This window comes from Equus quagga, chromosome 14 (genome assembly GCF_021613505.1).
Source record: "Equus quagga isolate Etosha38 chromosome 14, UCLA_HA_Equagga_1.0, whole genome shotgun sequence".
NCBI classification, from domain to species: domain Eukaryota; kingdom Metazoa; phylum Chordata; class Mammalia; order Perissodactyla; family Equidae; genus Equus; species Equus quagga.
Window position 1 is genome coordinate 58941951 of NC_060280.1, and position 11696 is coordinate 58953646.

Genomic DNA, 11696 nt, shown 5'->3' on the forward strand with positions numbered 1-11696 from the left:
GGAGGGGGCACTCAGCACACCTGTCTGCCCCCTGCCCCCCTGACCACAGTGAAGGGGGACGTCAGCCCCTCCCCGGGCACCTGCAGAGCCAAGCTGGACAGGGCACATTTCTGGGCAGACAGCAGATGAAGTTTTTGTCTTTGAGCATTTCCTGCTAGTTTATAACTAAGTGCGGCTCAGAGTCAGAGAGATGGGTCCAGTACTGTAGATAAGTTAGACTAAAATCCTGTGAAATGGGCATTATCCCTATTTTAGAAATGAGAAAACTAGGATTCAGAAAAGTGAAAGCGCTTGCTCAAAGGCAAACCCCTCTACGTGCTTCTAAAATGTTTCTTTTTACTCTTCTGTGCAGTCCTGGGACAGGCCCAGGGTCATCCCGCATGTGGGTGAGTCTAAAACTGTAGGTCTGAGAAATGAACACAGTGACACTAACTGCACATAATAAACAGGCCGTGACTTCACCTGGGAGCAGGGCAACAGGGAAAAATATGAATTAGAACTTCTGTTTGTCTACCTCACTGGACCCACACGCCTACAGCACTGCTTTTACGTATAAATAATGGTGACGAAGATGTCACTTGTATTGGAGGAAAGAGTAACAGAGTTCTGCCTGTCCTGAGGCTCGGGATGATGGCCCTGGCCCAGGACCCAAGCCAGCTGACCAGGGCTCAGTGCACAGGGCCCCCAGGGAAAACCCACATCCCACAGCCTCTCTGAGAAGCAAGACTGGTCAGCGTGTGCTGGAAGGAGGTTATCTTAGCATCTGGACTCCTGTTCCCACTCCTTGGCACCCTTTGTCGTCCTGGAGAGTCAAAGGCATACATTCATTTCTAATGTTTCCCATCAGGTACTGAGCCCTTCTCAGGTGTCTTTTGAGAAGCCCCATTTAGCTTCCAGACTCTTGACAGTGCCCACTGCAAACACGACACCTTTCAGGGCAGCAGCTGCCATTTACATTTCCCATGCTTTCCATTTGCACAGATTCAGCATGAGATAAGAAATAGAAAAGTTAAATTGGGTGGTCGCACGGATTCCCTTCCCAGTTCCCCAGGAGAGCTCAGGGAGGCACAGAATACTGAAAGGAGAGGAAATACAATGTTTAAATGCACCTCCCATTCTCCAGCTCCCCGGCCTTCCCCACCCTTGTCCAGAGGCCTCTGCAGCGTCTCAGTGCACCCCAGTCACCCTTCAGCCCTTGGGGGCCCCACCAGCACCAGACACTCTGGGTCCCAGGGCACAGGCTTTGTCACCATCTCAGCCTTCAAAGCTCTTTCCCCCTTCACTTTCCTAAGATGTAATTATCATTCATTTGAGTAATTGTTTCAAATATGCATGTGAAAAGATTAAGGGAGATGGCAAATACAATTTTCTAACTACGTGAAAAGCTATTCAGTAGACTCCAGAGGAGACTTAATGGGTTTGCTATGTGTGTTACCAATTTAACAAGACTAGGACAAAGCACATCGTGCCCCTGAATGCAATTCACAGTAAAATGCTGCGAATTACAAAGCGGGGAGCAGAGCCCAACGCAGGGTCTACTCCCAACTCTACCTCCCGGACTGCGCTGGGCTCGGGGAGGCAGAGAGCAGTGTGAGGGGCCGTGAGTGGGACTGGAGGAGGCCACCAGCCCTTGGGCAGTGCAGGTTAGGTCCACAGGCCCAGGCCCTGACAGACCTCAGGGCAGAGCCCTCCCTGCTTCCGCCTCACTGTCTCTTCCCGGGCCTGAGTCATCCAGAAAGATCAGGATTCTCAACACTGCCCCCTCTCCTTCTCCAGCCAGAAGTGGCCTGGGGACACTGAGATCACCCAAGGGCAGTGATTAGTGGTCCTGGGGGGTGGGGAAAGAGGAAGATGGCAACTGGTTTGAAAGCTGCCGGCATCTCCCTAACAAGAATTTAACACACAGACTTCCCGGTGCCACTTCCCAGATTGGCATGCCCGGGGCGAAAGGGGTGTGCAGGGAACACTGACTCTAGCCACAAGCTCTAGTTATGTTGTGAAAATAGATGTGATTTCAAGGACTGAGCCTCCAGGCTCAAGCGGCCTGAGCAGAGGTCAGAGGAGCATGGTCACCACAGCTCGCGTCCTCAGTCCCCAAGGAGCCGAGGGGCTGGGTGCGTTTCCTATCTTGGGGGGTCCATCCCGCAGGTCTGTTTGCTCATCCCCGCAGGGAGCAGTGCCACCAGGCTGCCTTCCTGGGCCTTCTCTGGTCGGGAGGAACAAGCACAGCTTCCCTCAGCTTGCCTCAGGCCCACGTGCATCAGCTTCTCCGCACGCACCCAGGAAACTTTGCCCACACGATCCTCCCCTCCAAGAAACTCAGCGTGGGGAGAAGGTGAGGTAGTGGGGTGCAGCAGAAAGGGCGCGACCTTTGGAGCCAGACGGTCCTGGTTGCTAATCTGGTGCCCCCATTGCCACACCTACGACCTCAAGCAGGGCCTTAATCTTGAAGCTCAGCCACTTGGTCTATTAAAGAAGGGAATCTTTTTACCCACCTTCCAGGCTGTCAGTAGAGTTAAAGAAGATATCTGCGTAGAATGCCCAGCACCAGAGCCCAGAGCACAGGCCATAATAGATGCTGAAAGCCCCAGTTTCCATTCCCACCCAGAGACCTGAGCCCCGCCCCCAGTTCTTTCCCTTTCCTCGAGGTGCACACACAGTGGTTCCCGAGCCCTCCATTCAGCCCTGATCATAGATCTCACCTTCCTCGCCTCCACCCGCCCCCCCCCGTCCCCCCACCCCACCCCACCCCCCCGCCCCCGCAAGCTCTGACTCAGGCCTCCAGGCAATGCTCACCGGCGCAGTCTCCCTCCTGTGGCAGCTTCCTACTTCCTACCCGGTCTCCCTCAAAGGCTCCTTCCACTCTGGAGCTAGACCGGAGTTAACCTTCTAATGATGCACTTCCTAGAAACCTTTGGACGCCCCACCTGCACCACACCCCCCTACCACACACATACTGCCTGTGTGATGAAGCCAGAATTCCTTAGCATAATATTCAAAGCCCACCCATCACAGTGACATCCAGATGCACCATCTGCCCCCACAGCCACCACAGACTCTAGACCCCTGAGCCTTCCCAAAGCACATATGGCAAGGGTTCTCCTTCCTCCAGGCTGCATCCTGAAGGCCAACCCCCCCCCCCCCCCCCGCCGCCCCCCCCTGCGCCGGGATCACCTCCATCTCTGCTTTATCAGCAAAGACAAGATCCTTGGCTCCATGTTAAGTGCTGCCCTCTGCCTACAGCTTTCTGCAGCCTTTCTAACAGAAGTTGGGCTGCCTCTCTTCTAGGGCAGACCTCTGTTGGGTCCTGATGCTGGGTTTAGGAGAGTTGCTTGCTTACCCACCATCGTTCTCTCTTTGTCCAAACCAGGAGTGCCACAAGAGCAGCAGCCGTGTTAGGCTCACTTTTCCTCTTTACTTGATTGATTGCTGATTGACTGATTCAGCAATTGCTAAATCGGCAGTTGCTGAGTTAGGTGCTGAAGAAGAATCTGTGGTGAGAATGAATGGTTCCCACCACCTGCTTCAAGTTCAGGGCTCTGCTCTGCGTGAGCAATTATCTCACGGCTTCGGCCCTCGAGAAGATCACAGTCGAAGGGGAACGAGGGAAGCAGTCCAGGACTCGCGAGCAGTGATAAAGCTGTGGGCAGACAGGAAATTTCACAGAGAAAGTGGCCTTGGACCTGGGTCCCAGAGGTTGATTGTTCTATGGGAGCAGAACACAGAAAAGGTCAGAAGGAGGCAAGGAGGCGTGACAGGGCACCTTCCAAGTTCAGAGAGCGTTAGGGAGGAAGCTGGGAAGTACACCAAGGCCAGACTGCAGATGCCCCTATTTGAGAAGCTCAAGATCTGGGCCTTTAAAGTAAGGATTACAAATACGCAGGGCGCCAGGCTGGTTGGTGACCGGCACATCTCCTCTGGCCAACACAACATCCTGGCTTCTGTTTTCCCTGACTGCCTTTCCCACACACCTCCCCGGGGCGTGCACTCTCTAAGTTGGCCCTGACACCTGGCCCCATGATTTTGTCATGCCCGGCTCCTGACGATATTTGGGTTTGGGGGTCCCTGCAAACTGGCAATACTGGGGCCAGTAAAAATACTGAAGATTTCTGAACAGGAGCTAAATGGTGGATCCTGCTTTTAGGAGGACGATAAAATGAGAGGCGGGTCAGCAATGGGGAGACAGCTGCACTTGCTCGTGCGTATGGGTATGAGAACAAGACCAGTGTAGTGGGCAAGGAGAAGGGGAGCCGACAGCAGGACACCCCACTGAAGTGGAACCAAGCCCGGCTTGGTACTGAGGTGATGCTGGATGAGTGTTTGCCATGCGGCCATCCATGGCATGCAAAATCCCACGTCTGAGGCAGCTAAACCCCACTCTCAGGTCCTGCTCTGGGCCCAGAGCAGCTGCCCAGCCAACTCAGTTCCCATCCCCACCCTGGCCTGTGAATTACCTCTAATACGAACATTAAGGCCTCATCTTCCCAACTCCACTCTTGCCCACCCAAATCCACTCTCCACAGAGCAACCAGAATGTTTTCTTAAAACTGTAAAGCAGGTCAGTGACTCCCCTGCTGAAAAGCCTCCAGTAGGTCCGGCCCTGGGACGCTTTACCCTTTAGGGCTCTCTACACGCTCTGGATGAAAGCTAGCCACTTGCAAAATCGGAGGCCAAATGCGTAGCTTTGCCTTGTCCTTCAGGTCTCGTGTGCCAGCCAGCTTGGCCCACATCCTCTTCCCACAACACGGTCAAGGTTTTCCCCTTAGCCCCAGCTCTGGGCCTGGGCTCGTTCCTCCCCTGCTTCTCCTTTCAGAATGTTCCCCCCCCCTCCAGGCCAGCGCCGAGACTGCTCCCTGGAGGAAGCATCCCCCGCTGACAGGCTCTCCCATCCCCCGCTTACGGCAGGTCTCATCCTACACTGGTACCCGGCTTCCTCAGGCCACCTCGTGGGACACAAAGAGCCCCAGGATGGCCCTTGTGAAGCAGCACTGCTCTGGCTCTGATCTGTGGGACTCCAGCCCCGTCACTGGGCTTCTTGCAGCATCTTCAACATGCCACACACCCTCCCATCTCAGGGCATCTTCGTTTGTCTTCCCCTCTGCTGGTGTTATCCCCCCAGGTGCCGCATGGACCCTTCCCGCACTTCTCGGGGTCTCTCCTCAAGTGTCACCTTCTCAGTGAGGCCCTCTGCCCACAGGGCTCCCTCTGTGACGTGCCCCATTTTAAATGTCCTCCACAGCACTTTTAACCACCTGATGGGCCATGTTGTTTGTTGGTTGCTCATTTCCCTCTACTGGAATATTAACTCCATGAAGGCAAGGACTTGATTCATTTGGTTGCTCAGTACATATATGATGAACAAATAGGCAAAGCTCCTTTTTGCCACACTCCCCATGTCACCTTGGAGTGTGTCTGGATCCGCCTGGGCGAGCACAGCTTAGGTGGTGGCTGGGCCACAGGCTACACACATTGCACACACCATGCGTGGCTCAGGGCTGTGGGTCCCAACCCTCCTCTAGGCTATGAGCTACTTGAGTTTGGTCCCCTCCCAGGATGCCCGCTGCCCCCTGTCCTGGGTGGGCAGAAGGTCGGGGGCCTAGTGGAGTATGGATGGTGGAGCCTGAGGGCTTGGTTAGGAATGGGGCCATGGCCCTGTGCCCTGTGTTATGACGTGCAGACTTGAAGGGTATTCCCAAAGACAGCAAAGCACAGAGTCAGGACCCGGGCTGTGTAGTCCAGAGCTGAGCTGTCATCTCCCAACAGAGCAAGGACAGGGAGGTGTCCAGGGCCCGGTCACCACACACGCCAGGGGGACATTCACTGGGGCAGAGGCATTTTTAATGAGCTCCACCACCCCCAGCGGCAGCCTGGAGAAGAGGCAGCTTTACTCCCAGACACTGTTAGTCACCTCGGACCCAGGTCCAGGACACACCCGGGAGGCAACTCATGATGATTCAGGTTCAAGTGCTTTGTCATGTGGTCATGCATACACTCCAGGCCCCCTCCTTGTCCCTCTCAAAGCCCACCTTCTCCCTGCCTGGCTGGCTTCAGGACTAGGCCAGAGCAGAAGGGCAGGTAGACGGCAGGATGAATAAAAGAAAGTTGTTCTCTCAGGTGACTCTGTTCCTCATGGTCACGTGCACTCACTTCTCAGAACTTGTACCAAATCTCTTCATTTCTATCTGTTGGGCACCTTCTGGCATGAGTCCCTCAGGGCTAGGTGAACAGGCTGCCCCAGGATAACAGGATCCATGACTAGCATTGCTGTGTTAAATTAGCCAAAAGGAACCAAAAATCGGTTCTGAGCACCTACAGATTTTATCTATTTGAGGAGAAAAAAATGTGTTATACAAATCAATTCAGTCTTTGACAGGTGTAGAAATTAAAGTCCAGAGAGGTTAAATGAGTTACCCAAAGGCACACAGCAGAAAATGGTAGAGTTGGAATTAGGAGTCTCATTTCAGACCACAGAAGCCAGTCCACTGTGAGGACAGGGACTAGCACTGACTCACTCTTCGGAATTCCGGTTCCCTTCACCTTGGTTCAACCACCACACCAGCAAAAAAGCAGTGCCAAAGAAATATGAGAGCTTCAGGGTCCAAGAGGTCTGGTGTGCACACTCCCAGGCCCAGGGTCCTGCAGAGGCCCCCAAAGTCGGGGTGGCCTGCAGGCAGTGAGGAGTGTGCCAGGGGAGAAGCTCCTCCTGGCTTCTGCCCGCTCTGTGTGAGGCTGGGGAGGGGGTTACGTATACGGTCAGGGCCCTTCTTTCTCTGCCTCACTCCATAACCTGGTTCTTTCTGCACTTCTGCACCGGCAGGGGCCAGGCCACACCCACAGGCCCGCCATGACCCTTTTCCACACAGTTGCGATCTGGTGGGAGTAATACAACATCTGTGCACAAGGAAACAGCCCCTGGACGGCCAGGGTCCCATCACCCCACCATGGACATTGGGGCTGGGTAATTCTTTATTGTGGGGCCGTCCTGTGCCCTGTAGGATGTTTATCAGCATCCCTGTCCTCCACCCACTAGATGAGGGAGCTCACACACCCCAAGTGCTAACAATTGAATGCGGCTCCAGACATCCTCAAATATCTCCTGGGGAGACATTTGTGCCCCTGGCTGAGAAGCAGTGGTGTAAGGAATATAAATACTGGCGAATAAGGCCGAGGAGAGGGAGCACGATGAGTGTCGCGGGGCAAAGGGGGACATAATCTGGCCTTAAGAATGGCGGGTCCTTGCAGTGTGGCAGAGACAGCGATGCTCAGCAAATATTCCCTCGGCTCCCCTCCCTCTCCCAGCCCCCTGTGCCCAAGAGTGTCGTGTATAGTTCTGACGACTGAAATATGAGCAGCGGAGACAAGTGTGGCTCCTGGGCCCCAGGGGGTGGAAAGCCCGTGCCGGGTTCTCCCACCTCAGTTTCCCCCGCGATGGTGCCTAAGAGACCATGTGCTCCGCAGGAAAACCAGATCCCCCGGAACCGCGAGGAGCAAAATGCCCTCAAACGCGCGCAGAGCAAGGGATGGGCGTCTGCCGGGTGAGCGCCGTCTGGGACCGGGCTAGAGGCTGGCCTGTCGTGACCAGTGGAAATGGGCAGATGGGAGAAGGGACGCATTGCTGATGGCGGTGGGGGAAGCCTGAAGGACGACCTGGAGGAGGCGAAGCCCAGCTGTTGACAGCAGCTGTGCTGGAACAGCCGCGCTGTGCACAGAAGGGGGACGAAGTGTGCAGCGGGCAGGTCGCCGCCCGATCACGGAGGCCGAGAGGCGGGCGGGAGCCAGGGCGACGGGGTGGCCGCAGGACAGATTAGGAAAGTGGTCTTTAAGAATTCATGGGTTTGTTAAGTAAAAGAAACCAGGCCGTAGAGAGTGCATGCTGAATGATGGCATTTTTATAAAGTACCAAACAGTCACACATCCCTCTCGCCCTAGAATTCGAGACAGTCCCTACCCTCAGAGGGCGGGGCTAGTAACCGAGAAGAGCACCCGGAAACTTTGGGGGTAAATGTTCTCTTTCTGCTCTTGTGCGAATTGCACTGGTGCGTTCAGTGTGTGAAGATTCTTCCCGCTGTCCACTGATGTGCAAACGTCTGTATTTTATATGTCAATGAGAAGGGTTTAAATGCGTTCTTGAAAAGCCCCAGGGAAATATTTATTTGTGCTCCGCGAGGTTTCGTCAAAGGAAACTACACACGTCTCTTGGATTCTGTTTTTAAATTGGCATTTCAGAGCTGCTTTATGGCTGGCATTGCTTCATCTCGTGTTCTGCTTAGAACAGAAATGAGTTCAATCCATAACCATTTGTTTCTCCCCAAGGCCGTGGGCTACAGGACGATGTGGATCTGTAAGAGTTACTCACACTGACCCAAGAATCGAGCGGAGGACGCCGGCTGACTCAGCCTTGAGAACATTCAGTTCTGGACACTGAGGGCACCAGTAGATGGAACTCCTTCTCTCAGCCACGCGCTCCCTGGGTCTGGAAGCCTGGTCCCCAGTCAGCAGCCACAGCCTCACCCGGGAACTTATTAGAGAGGCAAATTCTCGGCCGCCCCTGACCTGTGAATTAGGAACTCGGGCAGTGGAGCCCAGCACCTGTGTTTTAACAAGTCCTCTAGGTGGTTCTGATGCACATTAAAGTGAGAACCACTGTGCTGGCTCAATTTCGAACTAAAGAATATGCAAAAGAATACTCAGGTGGGGGCTGGCCCCGTGGCCGAGTGGTTAAGTTCGCGCACTCCGCTGCAGGCGGCCCAGTGTTTCCTTGGTTCGAATCCTGGGCGCGGACATGGCACTGCTCATCAAGCCACGCTGAGGCAGCGTCCCACATGCCACAACTAGAAGAACCCACAACGAAGAATACACAACTATGTACCGGGGGTCTTTGGGGAGAAAAAGGAAAAAAATAAAATCTTTAAAAAAAAAAAAAAGAATACTCAGGTGAAGGCCATAGACCCCGTTCATCCGAGATAAAGCTGGTCCTGGGGCATGGGGGCTCACGACTGCGCCAACTGGGCTTCCCGATGATGAACTCCAGATTAGACAGACTTACCCTCTCGCGGGGGAGCCGGGGCCTGCCTCCCTAAAACTAGGGCGTGGAGGAGCAGACATAAGTGTGCTTCTTGAGGACAGCCAGCCCCCTACAGGAAAAGAGGAGAAAAGGACTGGGTACACAGCTCCTCTCCAAACTCACCAGTCAGGCACTCATCCCACCTGCCCAGAAAGGGTTGAGGGTGGGCCAAGAGGGCGGGGGCGCTGTGCTAGAGTTGTGTCTATGCCGAAGGAGGGAAGTGTTCCTCCCGGTGTGTCCTTAAGTGCGGATGTGGGTTATTAGTGGTTGGAAGTGATCTGCTCTTCTCCCTTTGGGTTGCTGTGCCACTGTCAGTTTTGCCTGACCAGGACTGAATCCAACAGTTCACAAGGGCCAGGCACACTCTTCATGCCACTGCCCCATCCGGTGGCTGTGGGTAGTCTGTGGAAAAAAGTGGCTTCTTGTTCTGAGGCTTCAGCTTCCCACCCATGTGCCCCAATGACAAGCATACATGGCAGACTCTCTGCCCTCTGCAGAAGAGACCCCACGAAGAAGTCTGGCCAACAGGATGTGAAAAGTGAGAGCTGAATATGGCTGGGCGGTGCTTGACTTGCCGTGATCTTAATGCATTTCTTAGCACCTGAAAATAAATGATCTTCTTAACTCTCTTCTGCCCTCAATTGCCCATTTTTGCCATCCCATGACCTTCCTCTTTAGCATTAAAAGTATGCTACTCCCTTCCCTTTCTCAAAGGAGGAGAGACTCGAAGAACAGAAAGGATCTTAGAAATCACTTAGTCCAGACACCTGATTTTCCAGCAGATGAATCAGAGGCCCAGAGGGTTAGAGTGACATGTCCAGGGTCTAACCACTAATTAGTGGCAGAGCCACGACCCACGCCCAAGTTTAACACCCACAGGCTGGAAATCCTCATCCTCCACAGCTCCATAAGCAAGCTATGAACGGTGGGGATCCAGCATCATCTATCACGGGGCTTATCTCTTATCGCACTGTAACCAAAAGCAGCCGATAATTTGTCATGGATCATTTTTAATAATTTCCCCCTGTAACACCAGTCCTGGCCAGACAAGTCTACGTGTAGAGAAGGTTTGTCTAGTGGTATTGCACGAGAATTTACTGTGGAAGGCGGCAGCCCACACTGTGACCTCTTTATCTTTTGACCTCAAGCCTCAGGTTGTCTGATGAATCTATTAAAAGGTGAATGTAAGAACAGACCTGGCCTGATGGTTCTGGTAATTATCTGATCAGTCCTTCAAAGGGCTCAACCAGATGATTTCCTCAAGCGCTCCTGGTCGATATTCTTTTAATACATAAAAAGCACTCCTTCAAGAGCTGCCTGCGAACGCCTGCCATGGGACCCCCAGCTTCCCCCTCCGCTGCAGCCCAGGTCTTGTGACTCCAGAGTGGTTTTACACCAACTTCTGCTTATAATCAAGGAGAGGCCTGAGAAGGATAAGAATTTGATAAGAAACCACACAAAGTATGTGGTTATCTTTTAAGTTTTATAAAAATGCCTGATAACCAAAGATTTCAAATAAATTATGAGACAATTTGGGAACAAATATTCCTTGCTATTAGATAAACAACATTATTTTTGCCAAATAGAAAGTTTATTTGCCTATGTGTCCCCCTTTAGAAGGATACCATTTCTAAAACAACTAGACTTAGTATCCTTGAACAACATCAGGGACAGGTGGAAAAATCAATATCGTGTTGGCATATTTTGTGTGGTTTTTCTGAAAATCTTTAAGGGGTAGCTTTGTGCCCGGCAATAAGTACCTGCGGTGTAATTGCAACACAATACATTCTTGAAGGATGTAAGAGTGACTATGAAAATAGCTGACTCATGTCACGGACTGTCACTCAATCCTCTAAGCTTCAGTCCTTGGACATTCAAGCTGCCTCAGTGCCCGGAACAGTGCCACCTAGTGAATTAGTAATGCTGCTTCACGTCCCAGCCCTGCCCCCATGCTCCTCAACCTTCTTTCTCCAAACACTGGCCAACTCCAAACTAAGACTTTGTGAAATCAGAGAAGATGAGAACCTGAGATGGGGCAGGCAAGCCCCTCTGGTCAGTAGGGCAATTCCTCGAGAATGTGATAGTTACTGCCTGCCATCAGGATGCAGAATCAAGTGGAAAGCAAAGCCCAGGCTGATGTTAGAATATATTTATTGCTACATTTATATACAATTATACAAACAGCCCCAACAGGAAAGGGAATGTTGCACCAGTTTCTCCAGATTCCACAGATGTGTGCAAGTAAACAGAGCTGTACACCACAGAGTTCGCTCTCAGGTCGAAGCCAAAAACAAGTCACATACATTTTTTGAAAAAGTGGAAAATTCCTGGAAATTCTCTCCATATAGCCCTCCTCACAAGCTAGTCATGCAGAAAAAAAGTGGGTTCTCAGAAGCTGATGCCTGCCAGCATCTGTTTGGGGGTGGTGCCAGGAAGATGGGCTGCGGTGGGTGCTGGCCTGGGACTGCAGGGTGCAAGGCAGAATTCCTAAGTCCTGGCCCATCTTTTGAAGGCCTGTCCCAAGGAAAGGAGTCGAGAAGGGTTTGGAGAGAGACAGAATAGCAAGAAAGGGAAAACCAGCAGTAAACTGAGATGTGGAGAAAACCGCCAGCAAGAGCCCTGGTTGAGGGGA